The sequence below is a fragment of the Lissotriton helveticus genome, chromosome 9 (genome assembly GCF_964261635.1).
Source record: "Lissotriton helveticus chromosome 9, aLisHel1.1, whole genome shotgun sequence".
Classification (NCBI taxonomy): Eukaryota; Metazoa; Chordata; class Amphibia; order Caudata; family Salamandridae; genus Lissotriton; species Lissotriton helveticus.
Window position 1 is genome coordinate 232,920,883 of NC_136070.1, and position 23,412 is coordinate 232,944,294.

Genomic DNA, 23,412 nt, shown 5'->3' on the forward strand with positions numbered 1-23,412 from the left:
CGTTTGTTTGCTCCGTTATGCCGAGAAAAAGGTTTTCTTTTCGTGATCAAGCTTATTTCCGACCAAGACTTTCTTTTTTAGGGGTTGCTTTGCATTTGAGAGTGTTAGTTATAAAAAGTCGCTTAATAACGTTTGTTTGCTCCGTTATGCCGAGAAAAAGGTTTTCTTTTCGTGATCAAGCTTATTTCCGACCAAGACTTTCTTTTTTAGGGGTTGCTTTGCATTTGAGAGTGTTAGTTATAAAAAGTCGCTTAATAACGTTTGTTTGCTCCGTTATGCCGAGAAAAAGGTTTTCTTTTCGTGATCAAGCTTATTTCCGACCAAGACTTTCTTTTTTAGGGGTTGCTTTGCATTTGAGAGTGTTAGTTATAAAAAGTCGCTTAATAACGTATCGTTAAGTCCAGCCCGCTCCGCCCCCTCCCCTGAGTCATCCTGCCTGCCCCTTCCCGCCGTGTCGCATTTCTCCTCCCCCCTCCCCTCTCTTCCCTCCGTCTTGTTTTGCTACTTTTCCTTATGCTGCCTCAGCAAGTGTCTGAGTTTGTTTGCTCCGTTATGCCGAGAAAAAGGTTTTCTTTTCGTGATCAAGCTTATTTCCGACCAAGACTTTCTTTTTTAGGGGTTGCTTTGCATTTGAGAGTGTTAGTTATAAAAAGTCGCTTAATAACGTATCGTTAAGTCCAGGTCAGTGTGCTACAGTCTTTTTAGGCAGTTGATTCTTGAAGTCAAGCTGGATCGATCTGCACAGTTTTGGGTGTGTGCTACTCTACTGAGAGAACTCTACTGTAGTTGGTAGCAGTTAATATCTGAAGTTTCGATGGGAGACGCAGGAGGGCACGTTTTGTTATATGCAAACTCCTTTGCCACTCTTCCCCATGTCCCATCTGTTTATTTATGGCTTGTAATTGGCATCAATTCTGTACACCTTATTTACGGTTCCTGCAAAATGTGTAGCGCCTGACTATCCTGTGATTAGTTGCACAGCCCAATCTTGATTCACCAGCGGTTTCCGTGACACAGGGCTGACACTTAAAGTAAAGGCTTGTTTGGTGTTTAATTTAATAACTTATTTACAAGTGTGTTGTCCATCACATACACGTGAGGGCACATCATCTTGGGCTTACTCCTAGTATCGAATTAGCGTGTCTGCCTGTACCCAATTGGAAGTAATTGGCATTACACGTACATGTGTTCCAAAATGTCTCCCACCGTTAGAGCTTTTAGAAATGTTTATGGCTTTTTTTTTTTTATTCTTTAGCATTGGCTACAGGAAACAAAAATGCTAAAGATTTACAAAAAAACCCATAAACAATTCTAAAAGCACTAACTCTAATGCTGCGAGACCTATTGCATTTCCAATGCTTGTTGTGTCTTTCTCTCCAGTCTCCCACTGTCTTTCTCTCTCTTTTTTCACCTGCTGCTGTAAACCTCTGGAACAGCGGTGACAGAGGCAATGGCCATCAACTTTCAATAAGTGGCCTCCAAATGCTCCAGGCCCTGGGGGAATGCACGGTGGAATTAATGACGAATCTGGCCTGGCTGATTCTTTTGTGTCAGCTTTCGTTTCTAGGTGTGGTTAACCTCCCATGTTAGTGCTATAAGGCAGTGAGGATGCAACCACACTGATTCCCTGCTGTGTTGTAAATAAAATATAATGTGTCTATTTAGGAGTGTGAGTACTTCTCGGTGTTAAACCTGCTTATGGGACTGGGCAAAGTACCCTAAAAGTCTTTAGAAGTAGCCCATTGCAGAACCATTTGATCTTCTGCACATTTCGCAATTAACCGTTTTGCCATGGGGAGTACTGTATTGCATCTTAAACATAAACCACTAACAGATAAGTTCACACAATTAACATGTGTCAGATCTTAACAAGTTGGTTGAGACCTGTGGCCATTGTATGTAGAGTGGACATCCTAACTTTTTTTCTCTCTCTCGTCAGGAAGCATCTTTGCTAAGCAGTCAAGATACATTGTTGCTGCAACCCAGACCTTGCTATGTGGATCTCGCATTTCCTTTGCCAAGAACCTCTTGCTTCCCTTGTGGATATGTATTGACGGACACTGGGAATACAGAAAATGTTTCAGATTGTCATGTTGATGCTGGAAATGAACGTGAACTATTTTTGAGCATTTATGTAAGCTCTTAAGATACTACAGGTTGTTACATTTTACTAAGAATTAATCTGTGAAGGAACAGGATTCAAAGCCTAGGCAATGTTGACCTGCCATTCATGAAAACGTATAAAGCATTAGAGTTCTATGATGTATACATGAATTACTCAATTAGGGAACAGTAGGATATTGATACTGTTGATGATCTTGCAGTACTACAAGAGCCAAGGCGAAACTAGAATACCTTTTAAAGATAGTTAATAGTGCAAAGCTTGAGGTAGTTATTCAAGTCATAGGGAGAAGTGTTATCGAACACATATTCAAGGGACACATTGTTAATAGGTTTACTTTCAAGAATTACATGTTCAACATCAATGTACAGACAGTTGGTTACACAGAGATATCGCAAATATATATCCATTCAATGCTACAGACATTCTTTAGATATCCGCCACATTCTTCACACATCCCTGACTAGCAGAAAGCAGGTGACGAAGAGTATTGGAGTCCAATATCTCTATTTCCTCTCTTATCCCATCCCACTTTCCCTGTTTCTACCACTGGCCCTTATGTTCCCATGTATGTGGCCAGTGGTGGAGGCGGTGAGAGATGGAAGTGTGCATTGCTCTCAAAGGACTCTGAGCACATATTAGTGCATCCTGACACAAATGAATTAACCGCGACAGCATCAGAGGTGGGTGAACTAGGACAGCATCCACAGGCAGATACCTTGGAGGAATTTGCTTTTTCAGTGGAAGGAGGGCATGGCCCACGAACCACGGAATCTGAATATTTCTGAATGTTATCACAGAAGATTTTAGGAAGGTGTTAGAAAGCAGGGTTGGGGATGCGGCACATTGATCTGTGTGGTTCGTGTGCATGGAGGCATTGTGCCAAGCCTGCTCACACATGGTGACTCGCAGTCAAGGGAAGTACTGGGCTGATGCTGAGTGTATTCCAGCAGAACATGCATGTAGGATGCCCTATGTGGCAGCACACTAGATGTGAACTACAATTCTCAATAGGTCGGACTTTAACATGTTCCACAGAGAGGACAGGCATCTTAGATTACGGAGTGTACTACCCTCGTGATAAATGGCGTTTTTGCTAAGCAATCTTGCTATAATGTTGCTTCAGCCAGGACTTGTTATTTAGATACCAGGATTCTTTTAAGAGCGATTTGCTGTCTGTTAAGGATTGTTTGTGTTTGACTATTGGACCACAGAGAAGATCTTGATATCGTTTTGTTGATAAAAAGGGAATTTTGTATTTGAACTCATTTCAAACAATTGAAACTGGGATGTGTAATCTACTCAGGACTTACAGTCAACATTCTAAATTCAAAATAAAAGACATTTGAACTTGGGCTCATTTTGAATTATTGAAACTGGGGGTTTAATTTACTTACTTTTTAAAGTCATACTGTTGGTGAAAATTAATATGTAACTTTAACTACTGTTGAATTATTGAAACTGTGATTTTATTTACAAGGACTATTGTAAATATTCTAACGTCATGCTGTTGATGGAATATATATATATATATATATTAAATAAAAATTCCAATTCCAATAATGCGATCACAAAGAGTGTTCAGCAGCCACCAGTGATGGTATTTATTTTCAGGTTATGTGTTTCGCTCGTACAACAAGCTTGGTCGCATTATTGGAATTTTTAGTTGGAATTTAAGTCGGCTCGCTCCGCCAACACTGTGCGATCCTCTGCACAGGACGAGGGAAAGCGGAAGGAGCAAATCATGGATATTATATATATATATATATATATATATATATATATATATATATATATCAGATCCACAATTGCCCAAAACGAAGGGCACGCGCACCAGGATAAAATAACTCTGCAGCGCACCACCAGACAGCGTGTAAGTTCCTTTTAATTTCATTGCCCAACGCGTTTCAGATTCTCCCATCCTTGTTCATGGGCAGCAGCATTTGGATCCACAACGATCTCAAGGGACTCTCATTAAATACCCACAATTCAAGTTCATTATCAACAGGTGAGTCCAAGGTAAAATACCAAGCATTGTGGGCTGTGTAGTCTTGTTTATGATAAAACTTCCCAAGTGCCGCTGAATACATCATATTGTGTTAATAAACCATGATAAGTTTGGAAAACACACGGTGCTGTGATGCGCTAAATAACGCAATTCAGTGCTCTGCCAGGCTCCACAGTAATGAGGCCCCAGATCCGCTTTCCAGATATCAGCGGTGGTGCGTTTCCATGGCCAAATGCTGCTGCCCGTGAACAAGTATGGGAGAATCTGAAACGCGTTGGGCAATGAAATTAAAAGGAACTTACACGCTGTCTGGTGGTGCGCTGCAGAGTTATTTTATCCTGGTGAGAGTGCGCTTCGTTTTGGGCAATTGTGGAACTGGTATATATATATATATATATATATATATATATATATATATATATATATATATATATATATATATATATATATATATTTATTTATTTTTTTCACTGAAAAAACCATAGGTTATAGACCATATATAGTTAGGAATTAGCATTTACTAAACCTTATTTTACTCACACAAAACCATTGAAATTCCATATATAGTTAGTTGCACTAACTATATATCGCGCACCCGCAATCCACTGCTGATGATGTCACATATTACATCATTCATGACATGGTCAGTGACATCACTGATGACATCACTGATGACATCTCAAATGACATCACTGATGACATCATCCAGTGACTGTGTGTTTCTGTAAAGTTTAAATATGTTTTACATATTGAAGAATGAGTAGATGTATAAGTGTCTGGATGAAGGATTTAGTAGGTGCGTGACTGACTGTATGAGTGAGTGATTAAATGTGTCTCACTGAGTGCATGGGTTAGTGACTAAACGGTCTTAATTTGTGCATCATTATGTCTGTTGTTCTGTAAAGTTCTGCATGTGTTGATCAGTAGCTATATGAGTAACTATATGGGTTATTGATTGATTGTCCAAGTATTTGTATGGGAGACTGAGTGTGTGTGTGGCTGGCTGGGAGATGTGTGACTCTGTGCATATCAATGTGTACTTGTATCAATGATTGTATAAGAGAGTAAGTATGTGTTAGTATATGTTTGAAAATGTAAGGTACTCTATGTTTAAATGTATAGATTAGAAAATGGAAGTGTGATTGATTCTTTACAGGACTGACTAGGTGTGTGAGTAACTCCATGGATGAGTGGCAGAGTGTGAGTGTCTGTATAGGTGTATGAGTGCATATGATAGTGTTGTAAAGATGAGTGATTGTATGTATGAATGATTGTATGGGTGAATGAGTGAATGTGTGTGTAGACATAGGAATCAGTGAGTGCGTATGTAGTAACTAGTATTGGTGTGTCAATGGTTTAAAAAATTATATTCTGTATTTAACACTGGGTGTAACAGAGGTTATATTAAAGTGTGAGGAGATGCATTGTATTGTCACATGAATGATATCATCAGTGATGTGACCATTGATGTCAAATGAGATGTCATCAGTGATGTCATCAGTGATGTCATTTGAGATGTCATCAGTGATATCATCAGTGATGTCACTGACCATGTCATGAATGATGTAATATGTGACATCATCAGCAGTGGATTGCGGGTGCGCGATATATAGTTAGTGCAACTAACTATATATGGAATTTCAATGGTTTTGTGTGAGTAAAATAAGGTTTTGTAAATGCTAATTCCTAACTATATATGGTCTATAACCTATGTTTTTTTCAGTGATTTTTTAAGGTTTTGTAAATGCTAATTCCTAACTATATATGGTCTATAACCTATGGTTTTTTCAGTGAATTTCAATGTTTTTTTATTAGCAAATATCAAAAGCTTTTTTGTGGAAAATGACTAAAATTAGGTATACATAAGCGACGTTCATTTATGTTCACCACAGCCACTGTTGAAAGTAAAGTGAAAGTCGCGAAACAGTGGCCACGCCATCTTGTCCCTTTTAGGCCCCATCATGCACGTAAGTGACAGCCATTTTGTGTGTCATGGCCTCTCTGCCCACTGCCAATAGCCTGCACGTCTCTCTCCCCCTCACTCCCCGGCCTCGCAAGCATTCCCCCGCGCCCTGACAGCCCCCGGTCTCTCCTGCTTGGGCCATAAACGCACCTCTAACGCGACCCTGTCTCCGAGCCACATCCCGTGCTGAACCCCCTCGCTCTTTCATCTCATTCATAGAACAGGCCCTTTTTGATAACCTCTTCCTCCCTGCCCGATTGTCCGGCCTGATCCCAGGCCATCACCTAGCCCAACAGATGCAGTTTATTGCCCCCTACAGTAGCAAACTATAACATAAAAATCGTTAGAAAAAACAAAAGGAATCGAGCAAAATCAGTAGGCCACTGATGGGATCTCTTTTTGACCTCACTAAAATAGAAACATTAGAAACAACCCCTCATGAGAAATATGAAACTAGTGAGAGGAACCGAGCTCGACGCCATGATGGCTGCAAGACAGCTCGGCTCCGCCGCCCACCCCGCCCAAAATAACGACAAACCCTATGCAAATATTATAAATATATACAACACACCAGCAAAGTAACAGGGTAAAACGTTTTATTAAATAACTATTTACATGGCAGCCTGCTGCAACATCGATCCAAATGCATGACGCTGTTCCTGTCCCTCCTTCCTTAAAGTAGCAATGTTGGGCTACTTTGGGCTACTTTTTAGTAGGATTTGGGCTTTGGAAAGTCTACAAAGGCCATCAGCCGGCGAGGTAGCATAGGTGGCGGCCTAGTGGTGGAGGACCGTTGTGCAAATAGCCCGGGGGCGACACCACGCGCCAAGGCCCGTCCACAGGACATCCCGAGGTGATGTCCGGCAAGTTGTGTGGGGGGATGCCTTGCTGATGTCGCCACCCCCCCCCCACCTTCTTGTTGCCTGATCCGGCCAGCTCAATCGATCGAGCATGAGACTCTCAAACCCAGGGTCGTAGGCCCGGCCATCTTGTGGGGCGCCCGCAGGAGAGACGGCGCGGACGGCCCCCTCTCCCCTCACCCCCAGGTGGAGCTTCAGCAGGGCGACCCTTAGCGTTTCACTCGCCAGTCAGCTGAAGCAGGGCGACCCTTAGCGTTTCACTCGCCGGTCAGCTGAAGCAGGGCGACCCTTAGCGTTTCACTCGCCGGTCAGCTGAAGCAGGGCGACCCTTAGCGTTTCACTCGCCGGTCAGCTGAAGCAGGACTGCCATTGGCGTTCCACTCGGTTGGATGGCCGGGGACCCGCTCCGGTGGCCGGGGTGAAGAGCGGCTGTTGCTGCGGAACGCTCAAAATGGCGGCCGACTCCCCGGATTTGGGCCTGGTCCACTAGAACGGCTCTGGACTACCCTGGAACTCGAATGCTTGCCTGCTCGGGCATGAGCCCCACTCTTGAAGACGTCCTCTCAGTTTTAAAGGTTCTACGAGAGTCGTTGGACATCGACTCCCGCGGGCTTCCGATGGGGGCAACCGCCACTGTTGCTCGACTATCTCCCATGGAGATACCGCTGCCACGGGTGTCCGCCGCCTTATCCACATCTGGTGCGGTGAGGGAGGCTGATTCAGTGCATCGGCGGAGGGATACGCCTGCTGTCCCGCTCTCCGGAAGTGTCCACAACATTGTCACAGGATGGTAGTGCTCTCATGCTGACGCCAGTTTTTGTCCGAATTACTAAGAGACACTGTAGACTGCCAACTTGATCAGCTCCGGTGGGACCTCAGCGTGACCCGGTAGGGAAGATTTTCCCTCCCTCGCCTTTGAGTCATGGTTCATGCTGCCTGTTCTTTCTGTTGGCGCTAACAAACTTTTTGAACTACCGAAAGGGATTCTGGTCCTGCCGTTAGTTATTGGAGACATTGAACTATACTCTGGACTGTAGAAGTTACAAGAAATTAAGAATATAAATAGGGATATTGCTATAGTTTGAAGACATTTCTGAGGATTTTGTGATTATCAAACAATTTCAGGAATTAATGTAATTTATTGCTTTCCAGGATTAGTGGTATGCATCACATTTCGGAAAGCAGAACTTCAATCTGGCGGGAATTTCTACATTCCCACTGTGACACAAATGTGCTTTTCACATGTAACTATTGTCAATGAAACACATCTGGGCTCAGGCTCACCCAGGTAAAAGGAACGGATACCCCCAAGCGTGAGATCGTCTTGACACAAAGCTGACTCAAGTGTTGCTGCTGATGCTATGCAGACAAAAACTGGTTTTCAGTTTGTACATTCTTCAGGATTTTTCCATCCAAGGCTGGTTGAGAGTTTGTAGAACGATGGTTTCAGATTTTCAACATACTACTCTTCAACATTCTTCATAAATGTAAGAATGTGAGACTCACTAGGAGAACGGCTGTTTATCTTTCCTTTCAAAATGCTGCCAACAATATTTTCTGAATGGAAGACACCATCTTGTAGCATAAAGGGCTGCGTCAAGGGTGGTATTGCCCAGAATGTCTTGTTTTCAAGTGCTCGTAATGACGAAGCCAGGACTGTGGCAGAGCGTCCAAAATCTACAAAAAACACCACTGCCAACTCTTCGATAACTTCCATCACCCAGCACCGCATTTCCAAAGAAACAGCATAGCAAGCTTTCGTGGCCTTTAGAGTTTTTGGAAGCAGTTTCCCAAGACCATCACTGCAGCCATTACAATCCAACAGAGGGACTTTTTCCAAGATCGGCATATTAACAGGGCTGCTGGTGTAATCGGGGCTCTTGCAGCCATTCAACTTAATTGAGGCTTTCACAATGACAGACCGCCCACTGAACTTCGTGCCATGACATTTACTTATAACATTCTGCTGGGTCTTCGCCGAACTGAAGTCTACAAATGCCAAGCATTTCATTCCGCTTTGACATTTCTTGACATGTAGTGGGTTGAAGTCTTTAAAGAGGTCCACAATTTGTTCCTCAGTCACATCACTTGAAAGATTCCCCAAGCCAGGCAGGTCCCACACCACTTGAAAGGACCTGCCTGGCCTCGACCAAAATAGCGCCAGTATGGGAGCGACTTGCAACTCCTTATGACGTTCTAGTTACTTAGCCTTGACGTTATGGGGGATGTATGCGGTCTTTGTGCACATGGCGGGCGGGGAAGGGTACTGACTGGGCATACGGACAACCCTATTGATGTCGGTTTTTCATTATTGATTATTGTATTATTAAAGCTTCGAAGTAATGTTACCCATGATACTCGCCCATGGTGTGCGTATGGACGATTTTATTGTAACTGATCCTGTTATACTTTCAATTATAAAATCAACCTTCACTGATCCTGCAACCGTTTGTCACGTTTATTTTTTTCAATTAAATGGCTCGCTTGTTACATACTCCTATACCCCTGGCTTTTGACCCTTTCCTACGCGCGGTCTGTACTACCGCCCTCGGGCGATCTATGTAATGAACAGACTACCATTGCCGAGACACAAGGGACTGCATCTCAGAGAGATAAGTCAAGTACGTGGTAGATAAAAAGATTTTCGTGTTTATGCACGCTGATGTGCTTTGAACACTGCCCCCCCCCTCTTTTCTTTTTCTGCAGGTTACATTGGAATTTCAGCTGAAGTATGGAGAAGACCTAAACCGCACCGTGTTCTACGCGAGGAAAAATAGGCTAGCTCTGTGAGACGGTACATTATATGTAGGAGCTATCTCTGGGAGCGTGAAAGATTGTATGGTATGAATGTGCGCATGGGCCCTGATTTGTACGGTATGAATGCGTATGTGTGGCGCACGACTGGGTCAATAAAAGAATGCTTTTTGTATGACTGAGGCGTTGATCGAATGGTTAATGGAATGAGAAAAATAAGCCCGAACATGGTATCCGCATGTGAAGGACGAAAAAGAATATAGCACTTTCCTTACTTAGGAACGACTCTCTCTGGAGCTAGTGAATGGGAGTGTAGCCTACACCAGAAACTTGAAGGGTTATTTCAGTACGACGAACCCGACCCCAACCGATATCCCAAATGTACACCCAAAATAATGCGCACCAGTAAGTCAATTTATGTGCTGACTAAATAAGAGAAGTTAGCTCGGCTCCGCCACCCACCCCGCCCAAAATAACGACAAACCCTATGCAAATATTATAAATATATACAACACACCAGCAAAGTAACAGGGTAAAACGTTTTATTAAATAACTATTTACATGGCAGCCTGCTGCAACATCGATCCAAATGCATGACGCTGTTCCTGTCGAGGTAGCATAGGTGGCAGCCTAGGGGTGGAGGACCGTTGTGCAAATAGCCCGGGGCCAACACCACGCGCCAAGGCCCGTCCCCGCGGTCAGCTGCAGCAGGGCGACGCTTAGCGTTTCACCTGCCAGACGGCTGCACCAGGACTGCCATTGGCGTTCCACTCAGTTGGATGGCCGGGGACCCGCTCCGGTGGCCGGGGTGAAGAGCGGCTGTTGCTGCGGAACGCTCAAAATGGCGGCCGACTCCCCGGATTTGGGCCTGGTCCACTAGAACGGCTCTGGACTACCCTGGAACTCGAATGCTTGCCTGCTCGGGCATGAGCCCCACTCTTGAAGACGTCCTCTCAGTTTTAAAGGTTCTACGAGAGTCGTTGGTCCTCGACTCCCGCGAGCTTCCAATGGGGGCAACCGCCACTGTTGCTAGACTATCCCCCATGGATATACCGCTGCCACGATGTCCGCCGCCTTATCCACATCTGGTGCCGTGAGGGAGGCTGATTCATTGCATCGGCGGAGGGATACGCCTGCTGTCCCGCTCTCCGGAAGTGGCCACAACATTGTCACAGGATGGTAGTGCTCTCATGCTGACGCCAGTTTTTGTCCGAATTACTAAGAGACACTGTAGACTGCGAACTTGATCAGCTCCGGTGGGACCTCAGCGTGACCCGGTAGGGAAGATTTTGCCTCCCTCGCCTTTGAGTCATGGTTCATGCTGCCTGTTCTTTCTGTTGGCGCTAACAAACTTTTTGAACTGCCGAAAGGGATTCTGGTCCTGCCGCTAGTTATTGGAGACATTGAACTATACTCTGGACCTGCCTGGCCTCGACCAAAATGGCGCCAGTATGGGAGTGACTTGCAACTCCTTATGACGTTCTAGTTACTTAGCCTTGACGTTATGGGGGATGTATGCGGTCTTTGTGCACATGGCGGGCGGGGAAGGGTACTGACTGGGCATACGGACAACCCTATTGATGTCGGTTTTTCATTATTGATTATTGTATTATTAAAGCTTCAAAGTAATGTTACTCATGATACTCGCCCATGGTGTGCGTATGGACGATTTTATTGTAACTGATCCTGTTATACTTTCAATTATAAAATCAACCTTCACTGATCCTGCAACCGTTTGTCACATTTAGTTTTTTCAATTAAATGGCTCGCTTGTTACATACTCCTATACCCCTGGCTTTTGACCCTTTCCTACGCGCGGTCTGTACTACCGCCCTCGGGCGATCTATGTAATGAACAGACTACCATTGCCGAGACACAAGGGACTGCATCTCAGAGAAATAAGTCAAGTACGTGGTAGGTAAAAACATTTTCGTGTTTATGCACGCTGATGTGCTTTGAACGCTGCCCCCCCCCCCTCTTTTATTTTTCTGCAGGTTACATTGGAATTTCAGCTGAAGTATGGAGAAGACCTAAACCGCACCGTGTTCCACGCAAGGAAAAATAGGCTAGTTCTGTGAGACGGTACATTATATGTAGGAGCTATCTCTGGGAGCGTGAAAGATTGTATGGTATGAATGTGCGCATGGGCCCTGATTTGTACGGTATGAATGCGTATGTATTTGAATTTGAATTTAAAATTATTTATTAAGCGCACGGACACCGGCGGTTTCATGGCGCTATAACTGGCAAATAACATGGTGGGAGAAGTAGAAACTAAATAAAAGAAACTGAAACTAAAAAGACTATTTAAAAGCTTTGGTAAACAGATAAGTTTTTAGCTGTTTCCTAAATTGCAAATAAAAAGGGGAAGCTCTGAGTTCTGGGGGGAGGGAGTTCCAAAGGAGTGGGGCAAGAGTCGCAAATTTCGATCCTCCCCATTTCTTCCTCCGAAACCGGGGGACTGTAAGAAGGGATTTGGTGGAAGAACGTAATTCCCTAATAGGAATATAGGGTGTAATCTCAGATGAGATAAAAGCCGGTGCCGTGTTCAGTCGAGCTTGAAAAGTGAGGGAGGCAAGCTTAAACTGTACACGTTCACGGACAGGAAGCCAATGCAGGGTTTTGAGGAGGGGGGTGACATGATGGAACTTTGGCAATTTAAACACTAAACGCGCCGCCTGGTTCTGGATCTGCTGTAATCGCCTTAAACTATATGCAGGTGTGCTGGCGTATAGGGCGTTACCATAGTCCAGGCGGGATATAACCATTGCCAAAGTGATCAATTTAAGAGCATCAAAAGAAAAGAAACGGGACACCTTGCGTATAGTGCGCAGTGAAAGAAAAGAGGAAGACACCACAGAACTAACCTGGGAGTGAAGGGTGAGCTGGGAGTTGAGTTTGATGCCTAGTGTTTTTACTGAGGTAGAGGGAACAGGAGGGGACCCTAGGGAAGGGGGCCAAAACAAAGAAGACCAGGGACTGGATGAGCCACCCGTCAACACCAGCTCAGTCTTGTCTGGGTTGAGTTTCAGATGGTTGTGGCTCATCCAGTCTCGGATATGGATCATAGTGGATTGAAAGTTAGAAACAGAGGAAGAGGAAGCAGACAAATTAAAGACAAGTTGGAGGTCATCCGCGTAGTTATACACGGAGACCTCCATCTGCAGCAGTGAAAAAATAAGGGGGGCGATGTAAAGATTAAACAAAAGGGGGGAAAGGGAAGAACCTTGGGGAACCCCGCACTGGACTTTCCGGAAGTCCGCAGTAAAATCACCCAGGCGGACCGCCTGGGTGCGGTCTCTCAGGAAGGAGGACAACCATACCAGGGCGGTGCCCCCGATCCCCGCCGCTCCGACACGGGAAAGTAAGATGGTGTGGTCAACCGTGTCGAAAGCGGCTGAGAGATCGAGGAGGACCAAAGCCTGAGTCTGGTTGGTATCCATTCCCTCCCTGAGGTTGTCCAGGACCGATAGTACTACGGACTCCGTAGAGTGTGCGGGGCGGAAGCCAGCCTGACGGGGGGCTAAGATCCCATGCGTCTCCACAAAAGAACTCAGAGTGCAGGTGACATGGCGCTCGAGTACCTTTGCCAAGAACGGCAAGAAGGACATAGGGCGGTAGTTGGTAGGGGCCGTGGGATCTGCGCCTGGATAGGGACAATGATAGCGGATTTCAAAGGAGCGGGGACAACGCCCTGAGAGAGAGAACTGTTGAGAACCTGAAGAGGGGGGTCAGAGCAGGAGGAAAAAATATGACGAAGAATATGAGAAGGGCAAGGATCAAGAGGGGAGCCAGATTTAACTAGCGGGATTATAGAGGCCAGGGATTCCTTGGTTAGAAGAGGAAGGGCAACGAGTAGTCCTTTGGATGGGGGCACTGGGGGTCCACAAAGGCTGAGGAGGGAGGGGGGATATTAGCTCTAATGGTAGCAATTTTCTGAATAAAAAAATTATTAAGGGAGTGACATAATTCCAGAGAGGGGGTGGGCTTCAAGGTTGTTCTGTCGGAGAATGCTAAATTATGCACAATCGAGAATATTTCCCTCGATTGGTTCTCAGCGGCGAGGACTTTGGAGGAGAAATAGGTGGTTTTTGCAGCCAAAATGGCCTGTTTGTATTGGGTCAGGATGTTAATGAACTCCAATCGGAGTAGGGGGCAATAATTTCTCCTCCAGGCACGCTCCGCTCTGCGTACCGTTAATTTGATGGTCTTAAGGTCCTCATTGAACCATAGGTTAGCATCCTTCTCCCGCTTTGAGGTGACCCGCCTCATGGGGGCGATAGAATCGCAGCCTGAGGTGAGCCACTGGTTGATGGAGGTGACCTGGGAGAGGGTAGACAAACCTTGTAGTGGGGGATAGGAGGTGGTGAGTAGATTAGATAGATGGTCAGGATCTACTCGCCCCCAAGCCCGAACCCAGAAATTTTTAGGAAGTGAGGGCTTAACCGGGGGATGGATGGGAAGGGTAAATGAAATTAAGTAATGGTCCGACCACGTACAGGGTGAAATGGAGATGGACTTCACCGGGCAATTCAATGACCACACCTGGTCTAAGACATGTCCCTTTACATGGGTAGGGGAGTGAATATGAGATGTGAAATTAAAAGAATGGAGAGTGTCCGAAAATTCCTTAGAGGAAGGGCAAGGTATGTGTGGCGCACGACTGGGTCAATAAAAGAATGCTTTTTGTATGACAGATGCAAAAAACACAGTTGATGGACAGAATGTAGAACAATGTCATACATTCACCCCAGTACAATGATCTGGGCCTAAATCCATCGTTTTTTTGCACTCCACACCACCCTGGGTTAGACACTGGCTATATGCAAATCAGCTCTGACCCTGTGCCTCATGGGAATAGTCCAGTCCGAACTACCAAGCCATGTCTTTCCCAGACCGGAATCAAGCATCCAAGGACCGGATTCTGGCTATCAGCCTTCATTCAGCCTGGATAGCTTGACTCCAGTGGTGTGGAGAGCCTGGGACTCACGTCTGAGCATACCCAGCCCACTCGGGGTGAAAATTGCAAAAAACACAGTTGATGGACAGAATGTAGAACAATGTCATACATTCACCCCAGTACAATGATCTGGGCCTAAATCCATCGTTTTTTTGCACTCCACACCACCCTGGGTTAGACACTGGCTATATGCAAATCAGCTCTGACCCTGTGCCTCATGGGAACAGTCCAGTCCGAACTACCAAGCCATGTCTTTCCCAGACCGGAATCAAGCATCCAAGGACCGGTTTCTGGCTATCAGCCTTCATTCAGCCTGGATAGCTTGACTCCAGTGGTGTGGAGAGCCTGGGACTCACGTCTGAGCATACCCAGCCCACTCGGGGTGAAAATTGCAAAAAACACAGTTGATGGACAGAATGTAGAACAATGTCATACATTCACCCCAGTACAATGATCTGGGCCTAAATCCATCGTTTTTTCGCACTCCACACCACCCTGGGTTAGACACTGGCTATATGCAAATCAGCTCTGACCCTGTGCCTCATGGGAACAGTCCAGTCCGAACTACCAAGCCATGTCTTTCCCAGACCGGAATCAAGCATCCAAGGACCGGTTTCTGGCTATCAGCCTTCATTCAGCCTGGATAGCTTGACTCCAGTGGTGTGGAGAGCCTGGGACTCACGTCTGAGCATACCCAGCCCAATCGGGGTGAAAATTGCAAAAAACACAGTTGATGGACAGAATGTAGAACAATGTCATACATTCACCCCAGTACAATGATCTGGGCCTAAATCCATCGTTTTTTTGCACTCCACACCACCCTGGGTTAGACACTGGCTATATGCAAATCAGCTCTGACCCTGTGCCTCATGGGAACAGTCCAGTCCGAACTACCAAGCCATGTCTTTCCCAGACCGGAATCAAGCATCCAAGGACCGGTTTCTGGCTATCAGCCTTCATTCAGCCTGGATAGCTTGACTCCAGTGGTGTGGAGAGCCTGGGACTCACGTCTGAGCATACCCAGCCCACTCGGGGTGAAAATTGCAAAAAACACAGTTGATGGACAGAATGTAGAACAATGTCATACATTCACCCCAGTACAATGATCTGGGCCTAAATCCATCGTTTTTTCGCACTCCACACCACCCTGGGTTAGACACTGGCTATATGCAAATCAGCTCTGACCCTGTGCCTCATGGGAACAGTCCAGTCCGAACTACCAAGCCATGTCTATCCCAGACCGGAATCAAGCATCCAAGGACCGGTTTCTGGCTATCAGCCTTCATTCAGCCTGGATAGCTTGACTCCAGTGGTGTGGAGAGCCTGGGACTCACGTCTGAGCATACCCAGCCCAATCGGGGTGAAAATTGCAAAAAACACAGTTGATGGACAGAATGTAGAACAATGTCATACATTCACCCCAGTACAATGATCTGGGCCTAAATCCATCGTTTTTTTGCACTCCACACCACCCTGGGTTAGACACTGGCTATATGCAAATCAGCTCTGACCCTATGCCTCATGGGAACAGTCCAGTCCGAACTACCAAGCCATGTCTTTCCCAGACCGGAATCAAGCATCCAAGGACTGGTTTCTGGCTATCAGCATTCATTCAGCCTGGATAGCTTGACTCCAGTGGTGTGGAGAGCCTGGGACTCACGTCTGAGCATACCCAGCCCACTCGGGGTGAAAATTGCAAAAAACACAGTTGATGGACAGAATGCAGAACAATGTCATACATTCACCCCAGTACAGTGATCTGGGCCTAAATCCATCGTTTTTTTGCACTCCACACCACCCTGGGTTATGTTATGTTATGTTATGTTATTTTATTTTATAAAGCGCACGGATGCCGCAGCCAAGAGGCGTCCCGGCGCTTAACACTGGCTGATGAAGGCTGATGATAACACTGGCGTTAGACACTGGCTGATGAAGGCTGATAGCCAGAAACCGGTCCTTGGATGCTTGATTCCGGTCTGGGAAAGACATGGCTTGGTAGTTCGGACTGGACTGTTCCCATGAGGCACAGGGTCAGAGCTGATTTGCATATAGCCAGTGTGTAACCCAGGGTGGTGTGGAGTGCAAAAAAACGATGGATTTAGGCCCAGATCTCTGTACTGGGGTGAATGTATGACATTGTTCTACATTCTGTCCATCAACTGTGTTTTTTGCAATTTTCACCCCGAGTGGGCTGGGTATGCTCAGACGTGAGTCCCAGGCTCTCCACACCACTGGAGTCAAGCTATCCAGGCTGATGAAGGTTGATAGCCAGAAACCGGTCCTTGGATGCTTGATTCCGGTCTGGGAAAGACATGGCTTGGTAGTTCGGACTGGACTGTTCCCATGAGGCACAGGGTCAGAGCTGATTTGCATATAGCCAGTGTCTAACCCAGGGTGGTGTGGAGTGCAAAAGAACGATGGATTTAGGCCCAGATCTCTGTACTGGGGTGAATGTATGACATTGTTCTACATTCTGTCCATCAACTGTGTTTTTTGCAATTTTCACCCCGAGTGGGCTGGGTATGCTCAGACGTGAGTCCCAGGCTCTCCACACCACTGGAGTCAAGCTATCCAGGCTGATGAAGGCTGATAGCCAGAAACCGGTCCTTGGATGCTTGATTCCGGTCTGGGAAAGACATGGCTTGGTAGTTCGGACTGGACTGTTCCCATGAGGCACAGGGTCAGAGCTGATTTGCATATAGCCAGTGTCTAACCCAGGGTGGTGTGGAGTGCAAAAAAACGATGGATTTAGGCCCAGATCTCTGTACTGGGGTGAATGTATGACATTGTTCTACATTCTGTCCATCAACTGTGTTTTTTGCAATTTTGTATGACAGAGGCGTTGATCGAACGGTTAATGGAATGAGAAAAATAAGCCCGAACATGGTATCCGCATGTGAAGGACGAAAAAGAATATAGCACTTTCCTTACTTAGGAACGACTCTCTGTGGTACAGGTATAATTGGCTTTAGACACGACAGTGTTTGAACAAATTGATAGAAACAAAACGATCATATTTTGCCATATTACTACCTCTCCTTTCTGTAAAATGTTGGAACTTAATTGGCTGAGAAAGAAAGGACAGGTAAAACGACTGATGTCCCCTAATCTGACCCTTAAAAGGGAACTATATGTCAGTGGTTTTTTGTTTTAATGCCTTAGTAACACCACCCTCATCATTTAGATTACCACCGCCCATTGCACAAAAGTAGAATGTCCGAAACGTCCCCGTTTAAATATAAAAATAAATAAATTAAAAAAACAAAAAAAAAACAACAAAACGAACAATCAATAAACATACAATATTTGAAAAGTCTATCATTCTTTTTCCCTCATAGTACGCTTCCCACACCGCTTCCCGGTGCGCGTACCGGGCACTCCCCACGCAAAAAAAAGATTTTTTTTTTTTTGCCCCGCGGGGCCCTTTCAAAGCCTCCACATCAAACCTAGGGGGCCAGGGAGGATCTACTATGCCCCCTTATGCTCATTTCCCCCTTTGTTTTGGCCTCCTCTTGTCTCTCGATCCTACCGAGAGACAAGATGGCGGCCGCTCCGGACTGTTTAGAATGTTGACAGACACCAGAAAGCCAATCAGCTTCGCTTCGCGAAGTTCCGTTACGCGTCAAGTACGCGAACCGGGGCGCTACCCGGAGCGCTGTTACAGATATATATATTTTTTTGAACGTTAATTTATCAAAATCCACTGGAGCACATATATTGAGACCTAGCAAAGGCACATCGGGCTACCAGTCCCTACAATTTTGCCAAGTTTCGTGGAAATCCATTCAGCCGTTCGGGCTAAAAGTGAGGCCAACCGCCCTATGGAAAATTGCATGGGAAAAACGCGTTTTGGGACCCCCTTTTTTCTCGGCCCCCCCTTGACAAAACCCCCCCCAAATTTTCAGGGGCTGCTCAGAAACAAAATGTTCCATTTTCCTGAAAATTTCAGCCAATTCCGTCCACAAACGCCAAAGTTATTAGACATAGAATTTTCAAAAATCCCATAGAGAAAAAATCCTAACTATATATACCTACTGGCGACCGCCAGTAGGTAATATATATATATATATATATATATATATATATATATATATATATATATATATATATATATATATATATATATATAGATAGATAGATAGATATGGATAGCAAAACAATACCTTTTCAGGCTTAGGGTGTCACATCAATTATGCAGAGAACTCTGGGTAGTTAAGTTTGGGTGGAGAGCACCTCCTGTATAGAGCACCCTACAACACCATACAAGACACACTGATCTACTCATCTCAAATATATGTTTTTCTACGAATGTTTTCAAGGATAGGATTAGCATAGTGCTGTCCATGCTGAGATAGAAAGGGACAAAGGCCCATATTTAGAAATGGGTTACATCACCCTTGCGCCATGCGACGCAACACTAAAGTCAGATTTATCAAGCTACACAATGTCACCTTCTGTGGCCCTGCATGGCTTGATAAATCAAGAGTAACACAAGTCGGCGCAAATCACTGCCTTGCATTACTCTGCTCCAGGGAAGCGTTCTATGGGTGGAGGGGGGGTGTTCCCACGCATCCATCCATGGATTTGGGTGCATTCCCACATTTACCAATAGAGGTAGACCTGGGAAAGCGTCACAATGCTACACCTGCCCAGGGAGGCATAACGAGGATATATATATTTATTTCTCCTCATTATTACGTGTGTGTGTATATATATATATATATATATATATATATATATATATATATATATATATATATATATATATATATCCATAGGATTCTGGGACGTTATAGTTAAATACCTTAGAAATTCACAGAAAAAAAACAAAGGTTACAGAGACGTTATAGTTAGGCTGACATTTCACTTGTACAAAACCTGAGAAATTCAGCTGTTATAGTTGGCTGTGCTAACTTTAACTCAGGCCCCTGTAATGCACTGCTGTTGACGTCACATATTACATAACTCATGACATGGTTAGTGACATCATTCACTCTGCACCACTCTGCAAAGGTGCCTCCTGGCGTGCTCTTGTTTAGGGGATGAAGTCCCCTTGCCTCTTGAGGGTCCCTGGGGGCCAACTTGCCCACCTGTTACTTCCAGTAAGCCCTACACAGCTGGATTGCTGAGAGGTGGTCAGAAGCCACGCCCACATTCTCCACCACTCTGCAAATGTGCCTTCAGGCACACTGCTGCTTGGGGGATGAAGTCCACTCTAGTCCTCAGGACACAAGGAGACCTCATCGCCACACCAGCAGTGAGCCAAGAGGCGCGTTTGCAGAGTGGTGTAAAAAGGGGCATGGCCTCCAACCACCTCTCAGCAATCCCACTGTGTGGGGATTACTGGAGGTAACAGGTGTGCTAGTTTGCCTCTAAGGACCCTCAGCATCGAAGGGGACATCACCCCCCAACTAAGAGCGCACCAGGAGCCGCGTTTGCAGAGTAGTGGAGAAAAGGGGCGGAGTTGCTGGTTTCCTTTTTTTTTTTTTTTTTGGAAGGGGGTGTGGCCCCATCTTCCTCTGACCATTTTGGGCCCCGGGGACCTGATCCCTGGGGCCTGACCCATTCATTTTTTGATATAAAATTAAAAGGTAACGGGCACGCAGCCCCCCTCCTGAGTCCGATTTCTGCTCCGGGGACCCCACCCCCTGACCATTTTCTTTATTATTATTTTTTATTTTTTAAGGAAGGGGGGCCCCGTAGCCACCCTATCCCCCAGGGCCAGGCCTCATGCTATAAAAAAAAAATAATAATAATAAAAATAGGAAGGGGCCTGCGTGGCCCCTCTCTACCTGGGTGGATATTTCCCCGGGGACCCCATCCCGTCACCCAGTTCCTTCAGACCCTCCCTGACATTGTGGCAGAACACAGTCTACTGAAAGACACTTTTTCGATTCTAGGAGATTTAAACCTCCACCTAGAGAACCAAAACTGTGAAGTTGCAAAAAGCTTTCCAAAACGTTATACTGGACCTAGCAGCAGTTCAATTGATACAACAGGTCGAGACCCCTACCCAGAAACAAGGTCCCCTACTTGGCCCAATATATACAAATATACCTGAACTGGCCGCCAGGGACCCTGTAGATATTTACTGGTAGACTGATAAAATAATACCTTTTCAATTATGCAAACAAGTAGCAAAGTCGCCACACCAACCCAGACTAAGACGAAGCTGGCTAAAGCTGGACATAGGAGCATGGGAGCACAGGGTTACCAATTCCACTCACAAAATGGCTGGCGAATACGCAGATAGAGACACCAGAATTGAGGCGTGGATTCTGAATGCCCTAAATAAGCTAGCTCCGTTAAAACAGCAAAAGACCAAACGCCCTGGGGTGGGCACTATAGTCCTCAACAGAAATTTTAGAATTGAAAAAAGAAACTACAATCTTATAAAGGGTATAGAGGAAAAAGCTACGACGAAACATGTAAGGATAACTATAAGAAGGCAAATAAAAATATCATTACGGCAGTAGGGAAGCTAGAGTTAACTATTTCTCCTCCAAGATTGAAAATGCATCTAACTCATCCAAAGAACTGTTCAACTTGGTGAACAGCTTGATGAAACCCTAATAAAACATCTGGTCTGCCTCTGTCTGAATCTCAGTGTAACATGTAACATGCTTGTCAATTTCTTCTTGGAGAAGGTATAACATCATCCTCACACTTGTAGGGGATGGTGGGGTAACTAAGCCTCCCCAGATGTTGCATGTTATCAGTACAAAGAACAAACAACAACAAAAATAAGCATTTTTCCGCAGGATCCTGCTCCCTCGGATATGATATTAAAAGGGGGAAGAGTAGTGACATCCATTTTGCAGACCTGTTTAACCATTCACTACAGTATGGGACTGTTCCACCATCATGGAAACATGTCATTGTTAACACTACAAAAGTAACAAGCCCTCTAGACCTACATTTCTTTGATTAATGGCTTATCAAAGCTCAAAGGTAGGGCATAAAGAACATTATTCTCCACACAAAACAGTTAGTCCTTATTACAAATTTTATTTCATTGTTCCCCCTTATTTTTCTGATATTTTAGATTATAAAAGAATACATGACTCTTTTCAATAAGTATTACCGTTTTTTACAAAAATGTGGCTATCTTCGTTATTCAAATAATACAGTACAGTTGATTTCAACATCTGTAAGGTCACAGCTGTCTTAATATAAATATGGTTCAACACACCCCCACACACACTCACACCTCTATCTACTCTACAAACACATCCCTTACACACAGTACACTCACACTCTACACCCCAGAACAACACTGCATGCACAGATGGAAAAAATCTGGGTGATAAAATCAACCCTCGATTGCTGTGCTGATAGCTGGGGTGTCTTACTCTTTCTGGTCGACGTACGTTTCAATGGAATTATTAATTTCTAAAACATCTTCTTCAGGACCTGTTATTTTATAATGTGTAACGGGTGGAAATTGTAAAATAACAGGTAACTATTCATATTCCCCAGGATCAAAGAAAACTAGGAGTGGAGGGCACTCAATCGCCTTCCCTGCCCACAGAAAATGGTTAAAAACGACCCTTTTCAGCTAATATGTCTGCCTAGACTATGTAACCTGAAAGCTAACTTAGCACTGGGAGGCCCTTCTGGGTAGTCATTCGATTTAGAATGAAAAATAAAACACAGATCGCAAAGTGCCTCGACTGTAGTAACATCAATTTAGAGACCTACCTACAACCTTCTATGGCACTAGAACAAGCCACAGCATAAGTGATCATAAGTAACATGTCGCACCCTGCAACATCTTTAAACTAAAATTACCGTTAACACAGTACGTCACATCAATATTATAAAAATGTCTTAATACCTAGAAGCATAAGGGCAGAAGTGCAACTAAAACCGAATCATACAGAAAAGGTGCACAACCATACAGAGAACTACCCAAGCATTTCCTTGCCTTAAGCACCAGCTTCAGGAAAGCAGATATGGTAAACACAATCTCCTCTGGAGTCATGGAGTGTAAAAAGTGCAGTGCTTCTGTGCAATGACACAGAGAGTACCTAATCAATAACGGCTTTAGGATAGAAGACCAATATTAGGAATAGAAAGTGCAAAAAAACATCACATGTAAAGTGATTAATGCTGATTTCTGATCATATGGGCCGGGAAGGAGATCTTGCGACCAATCATTGCACCAGGGATCGGTAACTAGTCTATGAAATAGGCTACATCGTAACCTGAGTATAATGAAGTGCCGATAGTGCTGTGCGTCGTACAGCAAGAATGTTTGAATGTTCTTAAGTGGCTTGAGCTGCATATACGAAACAATAGAGGAGAGTTCAGATACCCTTTGCCATCTATCATCCTCCCAATGGGTATAGCACATTGTCCTGAGTGGTTTTTTGTCCACCATATACAAAGTTCATAAAGGGTCTTTAAACAAGTACTAGCTGCCCACAGCCACGGCAATGTCCCTTAGCTCTAAGCCGGAGACAGAGAGAAACAGTACTCAGTTATTATACTATTTAGGGAGAGGGTCTCATTGAACCAAACCCTTCACCAAAGCGTTATTGATTGTGTCCTTAAGATATCTTCAAGATGTAGAAGCCCTAACTCCCTATGACTGATAAAGGAGGCAGTGGACGGTGGGCGAGCCAATAAGGCATTGGTACGTTTATTTTCTGTAACCTCTAAGCGCAATCATGCCTGTATGCCCCAGACCCTACCCCGTGTATTGCTGTACCAACATATTTTGCACAGTAAAGGTCAGATTGT

At 44.9% G+C, this 23,412-nt stretch overlaps 1 protein-coding gene and 1 long non-coding RNA gene across 3 annotated transcripts in view; one reads left to right on the top strand and one right to left on the bottom strand.

Moving 5' to 3' along the window:
- LOC144781127 (uncharacterized) overlaps positions 1-2,058 on the top strand; it is a 140,254-nt gene extending 138,196 nt beyond the window's left edge. Inside the window, exon 3 of the long non-coding RNA XR_013600885.1 lies at positions 1,940-2,058. This is a non-coding gene — a long non-coding RNA (uncharacterized LOC144781127). The remainder of the gene's footprint in view (positions 1-1,939) is intronic.
- Positions 1-23,412, bottom strand: part of PAK6 (p21 (RAC1) activated kinase 6) — a 387,653-nt gene that overhangs the window by 353,514 nt on the left and 10,727 nt on the right. The gene's annotated exons all lie outside the window — the stretch shown is intronic.